Source organism: Lactuca virosa, chromosome 8 (assembly GCF_052849685.1).
Source record: "Lactuca virosa cultivar CGN04683 chromosome 8, Lactuca_virosa_CGN04683_v6, whole genome shotgun sequence".
Taxonomy (NCBI): domain Eukaryota; kingdom Viridiplantae; phylum Streptophyta; class Magnoliopsida; order Asterales; family Asteraceae; genus Lactuca; species Lactuca virosa.
The window spans coordinates 72299054-72310225 of record NC_136433.1 but is presented as its reverse complement, the minus strand read 5'-3'; the positions used below and the strand labels follow the sequence as shown (position 1 = coordinate 72310225).

The following is an 11172-nucleotide window of genomic DNA, read 5'->3' as shown; positions in this document are numbered from 1 at the left end:
GACTTTTACTTATTAAAAAGAAAATTATATTTATGATTTCGAGTAACATTAAATATATCTTGTTTTTTATTAAGTTGCACGACGAAATGACGAATAGCAATTCACAAATTACAACACTTTTTTATTATTTCTCGACACATTAAGAATATAACTTTTATTATTGTTTTGTGTACGAATCGTTTCGCATTTTAAAAATACAAATAAATGATTTTAAATTTAATAATATGAACTTTTTATATGTTTTCTATTAAATTTATGTTGTTTTAGGTTAAAATCACAGGTACATGTGAGAATTTATCTACAATATACTTTTCGGATAAAAAAAACTTTTTTTAACGACGAATATATATTTGCCAAGTTCATAATTAAAAGATAAAAATTGGCATCATGTTTTGTTGTTATAAATTACTAACAAATCTCAATGTTCATAACTTTATAAAATGGTAATAAGTTGAACGGAAAATTATTAAAAATCTTTCAAGAGATGTAGTCATCATAATAAAATGTGTTTTCTTTGTGACATTTATTTTAGTGCCAGTTATATTTTATTCTTATTATCATATATATTTTAAATGTGACAACTTTAAAAATATGATTAAAACTAAACTCTCAATTAACTCTTGTTTATATCCACAAAAGAATATACTTTGTTTGCAATTCTTTAGAAAAATTAATTTGCAAATATAATAATTAATTAGTAAGAAAAATTAAGATAGTTATTTATGTTGTATCATGTTTATCTAGCATACCCTTCATTTCTTTTCCAAACCGGACACAACCCATACCCACTCCTTGCAGATATCTCCTTCAAAAACCAATGTTTTAAAAACCGGTTTGAACCGGCCGGCCGACCCGGTTGGACCGGGAACCGGGGGAGAGACGGTTTAACTATCACTGGTTTTATGTCGATTTCTGAACCGACAGTTTTTAGAAAAACCCGGTTAAACCGGTCAAAATAAACCGGTTGAACCGAATAAAAACACATGGGAAAAAACATTTTCATAATAAAGTTTGGTGATTTTTTTTAAATCTATTTAGTTTTCTTTAAATAAAAACATATCGTAAATGTTATAAAATTTTTTGATGTGTTTGTATTCATCTAAAACTATATTTTGTTTCAGTATTATATTTAATTTTCTTTTTGACATATATAGATTGATATAAAACACTAAAACTTATGATTAAGTGTTATTTTAATGTATTTGAATTGATTTACAACTTTTATATATATATATATATATATATATATAATACTTGAACTAGTAACGTCAAATTCATGATTTATATATGTATGTATGTGTAGGAAAATAGAAAAAAAAATATGAAAATTATAGAACCGGTTGACCCGACGGTCGAACCGGTTGAACCGGAACCGGAACCGGTCACCATACCGGTTCAACTAAAAAACCGATTTTTAAAACATTTTCCAAAACACTCATATCTAATCTTTGACTTTCAAACCTCATGTCTCCACCACATCAATACCGGGTAGAAATACACAAGAACCAAATCAAATTATTTAAAACCATGAAACTAATTAAAAACAAAAAATTTAAAAAAAAATGCTATATTTCTCAACAAAATAACTTTCTGGAAATTCGGACGTACAAAGATCAAACTACAAATATACAACAAATATACTGATCTACAACAACCTTTTATAGATCTATTTTATGAATCGTTGTCCTTAATTTGCAGTTCCAAAAAAATAAAGCTTTCTCCAACTGGTTGGCTTTATAATTTCCTGCATTCATTCAATAAAATTTTAATAAATACTATATGCTTTCAGAAACATATCCTACCCTTTACATGGACTCACAAATCTAATACACATAATAGATTTAGAAAATGCACACATAAAATATATACGAAAGTAAACACGCTAAGAAATTAGAGTAAATATACATAACAACAATTGAGTTTATGGAATGACCTACATACCTTCAATGATCTTTTGAAAAAAAAATCATAAAATTATTGTTCATTTGCATCAAACTAAGGTGCTATTTGTTTTTTGGAAAAAAACCTCTTCAAACCTCTTATTGCTGCGCGACGCAGCACAAGCGCAACACTTTTCATCTCGCAGCTGTTTGTTTTTCAGAAGTCTTCGGATTAAAAAACCTCTGCGCATGTTCTTCTTGGCGCAGCACTTGTTTTCCATCTTTCTACCTCATGGGGGGCTTTGAGGGGGTAAAGTGGGCAGCTGCACAGGGCCCAATTTTTTTCATTATATATTTTTATTTAAAAATAAAAAATTATAATAAAGATAAGGGCCTTTTTTTCTTGTTCGTCCTGGGCCTTTGAGAGTATTTACTTTTTCAGGACCGGCTCTGTCCTACCTCTTCCAACCTCTTCTTCTTTTTTACTTGCTAAAATATTGATTATATATTGCTGAAATCTTATTTCACATGTTTTTTTTTCGTTTTTTTTTGTTTATTCTTGTTGAAATTTTTTTATATTGAATAATAATAATTTTTTGATGAAATATCATTATTTTATGCTAAAATATCTATATTTTTTTGTTAAAATATCATTATTTTTGCTGAAATATCATAAATTCTTGCCGAAATGTCATACATTATTAAATTTTCGATATTAAAAAACTATTTTCGGATTATAAAATTAGTTTATTTTAATTTTTTAATATCTGCAGCAGCATGCAGATGTTAAAAAAACAAACACGCTTCTTATTACAGTCTGCAGTCGTTTGGTCCACCTCTTCTACTGCAGAGAGTTGTAGAGGTGTTCTACTGCAAAGAGTTGCAGAGGTGGTCCACAAATTTTATGAATTTTTGCTTCAGAAAAACAAACAGCACCAAAGCTCCACAATCTCTTTACAATCAACACCATCAACAAATTTCCTGAGATTACTATTAAAAATTTAGTATAAAATATATGGGATTAGAAAAGTAATTGTGCACCTAAAACAATAGGGATTGAAGAATAACATAGATTTGGAATATTTCTTGTGGGTTAGATTAGAGAATCTTGATTGAGTGTCTTCTAACATCCGAAAGTTTGGTTCTTCATCTTGAGAATCATCAAAATCACATGTCTCTGATTCAACGTCTTCAACACAAAGTTCTGAAATCATTATACGATCTGAGAAAAAACCTCAAAGCCAAACCCAGATCTGACCACTGTGCTCTTCTTTAAATCTTCATCTTCTCATACCAACTTGCTTTGAAATGAAATCAAAGAATCAGATTTTACAAAACAAAAACCAACCATAACATACCTGGAATCTAGAAGTTTCTGTAAAGAATGTTGAAGTTGTGACACCGGAGATAATATCATTTCGATCGATATGGAAAGTCGGTAATAGAGGAACCTTAGTGACAGATCGAGATGGTGTGATGATGGTGATTCATTCTACCAATGGTCGTTGTAGAAGCGATGGAAGAGTTGTGGTGGACGACTAGCTGGTGTGTTTGTATGTCTGGAGGGTACGAAGGTGTCGGGTGTATAGGGAGGCAAATGGTTGTGAAGTCCTGAGCACCAGATCTACATATAAAAGAGTATGCCGGTGAAGGAATAACATTTGGTTCTGGTTGCTATCATCAATGGGGGCTGGTGGTGGAGAAGGCTATCTGGAATCTGAGGGTCGCTTAGGGTTCGTGAGGAGAGAAAAAGAGAGAGAGAGTGGATGTTGGATTTTTGAAATAGGGAGGAATAGAATACTGAGCTGTGGTCTGTGGACATGGTGTATAGGTCTGGAAGAAGAAGAAGAAGAGTAGTCATACACCGTTGGATTGGTTGTATCAGATCAACGGCATGTAGACAAAAGGGATCGATCCGTGTCATTTTTTACATCGGCGATCCGTATGCTTCTTTTAGCCATGTACACGAATTCAGATTTTATGCAATAAAGGTTGTACCTCTTAATTTTCGCTCTTAAAATTAAGACTTCTAAGCATTGCAAGTTGTACAAATTATATATGCTTTATAGTATTACTAGTAGTGTACCCGCGCGATGCGGCGGCGGATAATATTTTTTCGGCGAGTTGTTTCATTTCGGTGATTACGTTTTTTTGTCGATTATGTTCTTTCGGCGCATTGTTTCGTTTCGTGATTACATTTATTTCGGCGAGGCGGCGAGCTGTTTCATCCATCTCTTTTTGTTATTTCTAGTTAATTTCTTCCAAGTGAACAAATGGTATGCGTTTCTATTGCAACAACGATTATTGTTATTTTGTGAAACTGTTTTTGGTTATACTAAAAGTATGTTGTTGTGTTGGTTTAAAAAAAATATGTTGGGTAAAAAGATATTTCCGTTGTAATAATTAATTATTTAAAAACTAAATTAGACAAAAAAAAATTTGTGAAACTATTTTCATGATTACATTTATTTCTTGAGATTTGTTCTTAAAATGTAATAATTAATTATTTAAATACTAAATTAGACAAAAAAAAAATAACAAAAACAAAAGCATCTTTTATTCATACGTTGAATCTCGTTTAATTGTAAAAACAATACGGTAATCACATAAAAACAATAACAATATTTAACTAATAATTTAATTTTCTAAAATTATGTATTTTAAATATTGCTTGATTAGATGCCCTCGAAGATAACTTTTTTTTTTTCGGTAGGCTATTTTAGGATAAATATAAAAGTAAATATCAATACCAATTAAATGTATATCAAGATTTTTTTTAAACCAAAAATGCTTGTGTACGTTAAAAATGATAAATCACTTGAACAATATATTACTAACATATAAAAACCTAAATATATGCTTATACAACAAGTTGTTGATTAATCCAATTAATTCAGCAGCCCACTTAAAAATGTGTTTTCCGTTGAAAAAGAGGCGCAACCAAATCAATTACTCAATTGCACTTCTTTGCCCTATTTCTTTTATTGTTTCCTACTGCCGACAAATAGAATACACACTCCCTCTTTTGTGTATCGATACATAGACCAGTCACCAAATATCCCTACCCTTTAATTGATCTTGATGATGGTAAGCCGATGGTAGTTTAAGGTGGTGAATGCTGAATCAACTGAAGAAGGAGGTTGTGACGGGTTGTTCAATCTTCCCGTCAAATCTATGGAGTTGTACGGTGTTTATGGTGGATCGTAGAGGATGGTGTGGTGGTTATATCGGGTAATGTTTCTGTAAGTGTAGTAGATCGGTATGGATCGGTAGGAAGGTGAAGGATTTGAGGTTTTTTGATCTGTTTAAAAATCTTATACTTGTTAGTGTTAGTAACCTGTTATAGTTACTAAAGTTATATTTACTAAAGGGTGTAAAAACCCCTTGAAGTAGGTTGAATTTTTTCCTGATTAGTTAGTTTGTTATGTATTTTTTGAATTTTCTTTGCAATCTCGGTCTAATATGGTTAACTTATTTTTGTTAGTAATTTGTTATTACGAAGATTAAAAATGCTTCTCTTAGATTATAATATTTATATAATTGTAAATTGAACTTACAAAATGGAGATAACAACCCATGCCTTAAATACAAATCATGGGTGGTAGTAGATGACTTAAATGGAAATCGTGTGGTGTATGTACGTATTTGAGCAAAAGGGTATCAATTGCTTCATTATTATTTGATCAAACAATGTGTTTTTTTTAAGAAAACCAACAATTTCATGATTAATAACTTTAAAAGAAAAACAACACCAACTATCAATATAGTAGGAAGAAAACAACAAGTTTTGCCGCTATTTACAATATAATATGAACAAAGAAATAAACAATATTTTTTTTTCGCTCGTTTATCAACTTTTCTTGTGCTCTTTCAGATCCAAGAAGACCATCAACCGCAAATTCTTCATCAAGTAGGAGTATGCATTTTTTGAAGAATGTAAGCCAAAAACCATTTTTCATCCCTACAAAAACAAAAATGTTGTTTTGTTGGAGCGGCAATAAATTGCCGGAAGTTAATCCAACCGTGGAAGGAAGGACAAAGTATACATATAGAGATGATGAGGTGGAAAGAAATTTTTGAAGAAAAATAAAGAGAATAAGATGAGTAAAGAAAAGTTGTAGATCTTTTGAGTTTTTAAAGGAAGTGAAAACACGTTGGCAATCCATGTGAATATTTGGCTAGAATTAAATCCATCATTTGTGTTTGTTTAAATGTATTTGTATTCGTTAGATCCATTTTATAGCTTTTCAATTAATTACATCCATTGGATCAAACAAATTTAAAAGTGTAGGCGGCAATCCGTGTCTAATGAAAGCTGTTAATAACTTTTGGAGCTGGTTTCCAGCTGTTGAAGTAAAATGTTTGTACATCATGCTATATAATATAAGTTGTTTTTAAGACAATTTTTTAAGAGATGTTTTATTTGATTGTAAGTTAAGCTTTATAACTTCTATTTAAGACTTCAAATATGTATGCTTTATATATATATATATATTTTATGCCAAGAAAAGTTTTTGAGGTGGTTATGCATGATATATTTATTTCAAATTTATTTAATTTGGGTTTAATATTCTCTAAGAAATTTATAAGTTTTTGTGACATCTCCAATTTCACGGCCAGAAAAGATCGATTTCGTTTATGCTTTTTAAAATAAAATTAGAGGAATCTTTTTAAAAGATGTTGCGGAATTGGTCCCCAAAACAAGACATGATAAAAGTTTGTCAAAACCTTTCTTTAAGAAATATATAATCTCCTTTTATATCAAAACTTCGGGATGTCATGTTCCGATATAGAACAAAAACATAAACAAGACATTATAAGTCTTACAACAGTCATTTATAACTACTGGCCTATAATCCAAAAATCACTCATCATCATCATCTGACTATGCTCGGGGTCCACTACCTGTAATATAAAAAGCTGAGTGGGTCAGGCTTGGAAGTCTGGTGAGCATATAGGGTTTTCAACCCACAATAAATAATAAAGTCTTTAAGTTTATCAATCAACAAATACCTTATTAATTTCAGCAACCAAAAACAACCATAATTACTCATTCCCGTTATCCTCACCTTACGTCCCTAAAACAACTATCACAAGGGACCTAGCCTAAGGATTTTCATTAGGGGTGACAACTTTGCTTCGGGGGTTCCTCAACAATTATGTCAAATAAGGCAACCTACATGGTGACAACACTGCTTTCCTCAGCAATTTATGTCAAATAAGACAACCTAACACAAAACGACCAATAAGGTGACAACATTGCTTTCTTCAGCAATTTATGTCAAATAAGGTAAACACCGGGGTGACAACATTGCTTTCCCTCAACAATTTATGTCAAATAAAACAACCAATAATAGGTGACAACATTGCTTTCTTCAGCAATTTATGTCAAATAAAACCACCTGACATAAAACAACCAATAAGGTGACAACATTACTTTCTTCAGCAATTTATGTCAAATAAAACAAACACCTGGATGACAATATTGTTTTCTCTCAACAATTTATGTCAAACAAGACAAACACCGGGGTGACAACATTGTTTTCCTTCAACAATTTATGTCAAATAGGCACGAAGTCACATCGTCGTCAAGGTTTATACAACAGACACTAAGTCCATAGCTGCCAACATACTAAATCTGTAGCTACCAACGTACATCTATACTGTACTAAATTCATAGCTACCAACGTACATCTATACTGTACTTCTATCCCTCATACTTTATCTACCCATGTTTTACCCAACATATTTGAAGATAAAATATATATACATTTTAAATCATTTTAAACATGTATAAAACATTCATTTAACACCCATCTCGAATAAACAAACAACATATATACACATAGCACGTATTTTATATAAAATATTTCATATCTATGTGTAAGATGAAAGTGACTACACACTCACTTGATTTAATGAAAATCGGGCAGCAATTCGTTTCCTAAAACGACCGTTTCTAATAAAACCGGGAGTTTTATTGAGAAACCGGGCACTGCGAGGGTCGGGCTTCGAAACCGAAAAGATAAATTATAGGGGTATGAACTCACTTTGATAAGCGGTGATTCGGGCAGCGTTTCGTTTCCCGTAAAGAGTTTATTTAACGAGAAACCGGCTCAAACCGGGCAGAGTTTCGACAGGAGAGAGGATGAATTCTAGAGAATTCCAGGGCCCCGGGGATTGCTTCGGGCTTTAGAAGTGATACCGGGGCCTTCGGGGGGTCGTGAGAAAGTTTTCGGGGCTAAAATGTGAAAAAGGGGAAATTTTGGGGTGAAAAATGGGGTTTCTTCGGAAGCCCTCGCATGCTATATATAGTCCGAAGGTTCGGACCCAAAGCTGTGCGAAGGTGACACGCGTCGGACAGGTGGCGAGGTTTCTGGCTTGCTTCAGACCGCAGGCTCGCAGATGGGAGGCTCAGATTGGACCGGACTTCGTTCCAATAGAAGACTGACACGTATACGAAGGGGGTGTCTCCGGGGTGTCCGATGCGAGGCTGTCCGAACGCGAGTGGACCGCAGACTTGGTCCAATCAGAAGACGACACGCGAAGCTCGGTCCTATCAGGAGGTGCCACGTGGAGGCCTTGCATGCGAGGGATGACGTGTCCAGAGTGACTCAGCGAAATTTCTCGGTTTTGGGGATTTTTCTCGTTTTTCGCGCCAAAACTTCTAAAATCCATAACTTTCCCATACGCGCTCCGTTTTTGACATTCTTTATATGCACGCGTAGGTAAAATTACGCTCTAAAACTTCCGTTTAGACTTCGTCGGATAATTTTGACTTTAATTTTTATATTATTATTTTTAACAGACCGGGACAGGAAATCCGTTAAAAATTCATAACTTCTTCATCCGACTTCCGTTTTCGTCAGACTTTTTACCGTTGTGCTACTATTTACGAGACCTTCGATTCTCGTTTAGGTTGTGTCGGCTAAAAATCACTCGATCTAAAATTCGAGTTTTTATCTGTCTACTGCTAAGCTGAAACTTCGAAAAATCATAACTTCCTCATACGAAGTCAGATTTGGGCGTTCTTTTTATCGAACTTCTCGGTTTAACGAATACTACGAGTTTCGTTTAGATCACTAAGGCTAAAAAGTAGTTTATCAAAAACTCACTTTTTACGACATTCGGCACCGTGCCGGTTTGTCGCGAAACTTCGACAGGTCATAACTTCTTCGTTATAACTCGGATTTCGGCATTCTTTATATATCCGTAATCCTTGTCACGACCACTACAACTTTCTTAATAAATATCGGCTTTATCTAATATTTATTTTTGACGCTCATTTTTAATCTTAATTAATTAAATTCTAATAATTAAGCATCAAACACATAAAACACATAATTTTTCACATAATTCCTTTTCATTTTTCCAAAATGAGTCACAAAGGTTAACCTAGACTATCATATCAATATTAATGTCTAGCCTAGAAACACGGGCATTACAATTTTAATAAGTATGATTCAGAGACAAGACCAGTGATTGGTTGGATTAGCATAAAACGCGCAGATAAGGACGTAAGTCGCGGTGCCGGACCACAATCATCGTCGGGACGATTCGCCTCTGTTTATCGCTATTAAAACAAGTAAGTTTTCTTATAGAGTTTTAAAGCAAAATTAATTAAATATGAGTAAATTTTCAGGCATACTATCCAAAAAATATATTCCTGGTAAAAATATCGACAATGAACAAGATTATGATTATCAAATAAATTCTATTGAAGAAACCGTTAATGGCATAGAACAAAGTTTGAATGATTGGACAATACCTAAAAATAATGTTAATACAATATATAGAATATGAACTTTTGACTATTTTCAAGGTTATTATATTAAAATGACAGAACAAACTTTGTCTATTGGTCAAAACCAACAAAATTTACATTTGTTATCATCACGGTCTATTCTAGAGTATAGAATGAAATATAAATTTTTACATGTCGGTTTAGTCCAAATTGCTATGAAACCTCTATTTAGACTTGGAATAGATGCCCCTGTCCTCCTTATTTTAAGAGACAAGAGACATAAAGATTTTCAAATTTCTATTTTAGCTATGGCTGAAACAAATATTGCTAACGGACCTATTTATTTCAATTGTTATCCAAATTTTTCTGTAGGGTTATTTGATAAAAATATTTTAGATACTTTAGTGTTAACTGTAGAAACAAAAAATTTAGAATTTAAAGATGATACAAAGCCTTTAGCAATAATTTATCGTGTTTGTTACAAAACTATGACAACTACACTTGAACCGAAAACACGTTTATCAAGTCCTAAAAATGAAACAATTATTTTTGAAGCAAATACTAACCATACCAAAGTCCACAAACCAAAAAGGTTAAAATGGTCTGATATAACTCAATCATGTAATTGGAATTTACAAAATGTTATCGATCCAAAACCACTAGACTCTTCAAAACAAATCTCAAATATTATAGAATATAATGATGGTTCAGTAGATATAAATTTTTCTTCCTTAAATATTTCATCATCCAGATTATCGACTTCTTTTATCCCAGAAACAAGCTCTTCAAAATCTTCGTTATCAAAGTCAAGATCTTTAAAACTAAAAAGTATTGACTATACTAATTCTATTCCCAAACCATTATATCAAGATGATCAAAATAGTGAAAATAGTCTTCCTAGTCCTACTAAATCAGATTTTATTGATGAACTTCAAAATTTTAAACAACAAATATGAGTTCTAAAGTACAAATTAATTGTTCAAAAAATAATAAGTTTTGGGCTAATATGTTAAAAAGACATTGGAAGATAAATTCTAATATATGCAAAACCATTCAACATTTAGAAGAAACTAGAACTCATGAAGATTATAATTTATACAAAATACTTCCATATACTAATAAATATAATAAACAAATAGAAAAAATTTCTAGGCTAACGATAGGAATAAAAAAAAATACGAAAAATCACGAAGTCATATTTTAGAGTCAATAAAAAATATTTCTTCAATCCTAACAAAAACAATCTGTTAAAATGAATTTCTCGAATTTAGAATATCAAGTTGACTTTGATTACTTAAAAAATATTGAGTATTATAAAAATTACAATAATAAAAAAAGAGTTTGGCACGAAGAAAATTTTTCATACTACTTAAGATTTCTCCATTTAGGCATTTGAGAATATTATGTTTTATCAAATAAAATTCATTCTCCTTTTTTTCAATGGTTTGAGTTAATTTATGCCCTTAAACATAAAATAAATTACTCATTTAAAAATGATTTTATCACTCCCATTTTAGAGAAAAAATATAAAGATATTATTTCTAATAA

The 11172-nt window shown here is 31.8% G+C and overlaps 1 long non-coding RNA gene across 1 annotated transcript; it reads left to right on the top strand.

Annotated features, from left to right (window-relative positions):
• The first annotated feature begins 4784 nt into the window (after positions 1-4784).
• LOC145128414 (uncharacterized) lies at positions 4785-6283 on the top strand. Its single transcript, XR_013716883.1, has 2 exons — positions 4785-5111; positions 5755-6283. It is a non-coding gene; the product is annotated as an uncharacterized LOC145128414 (long non-coding RNA).
• The last annotated feature ends 4889 nt before the right edge of the window (positions 6284-11172 follow it).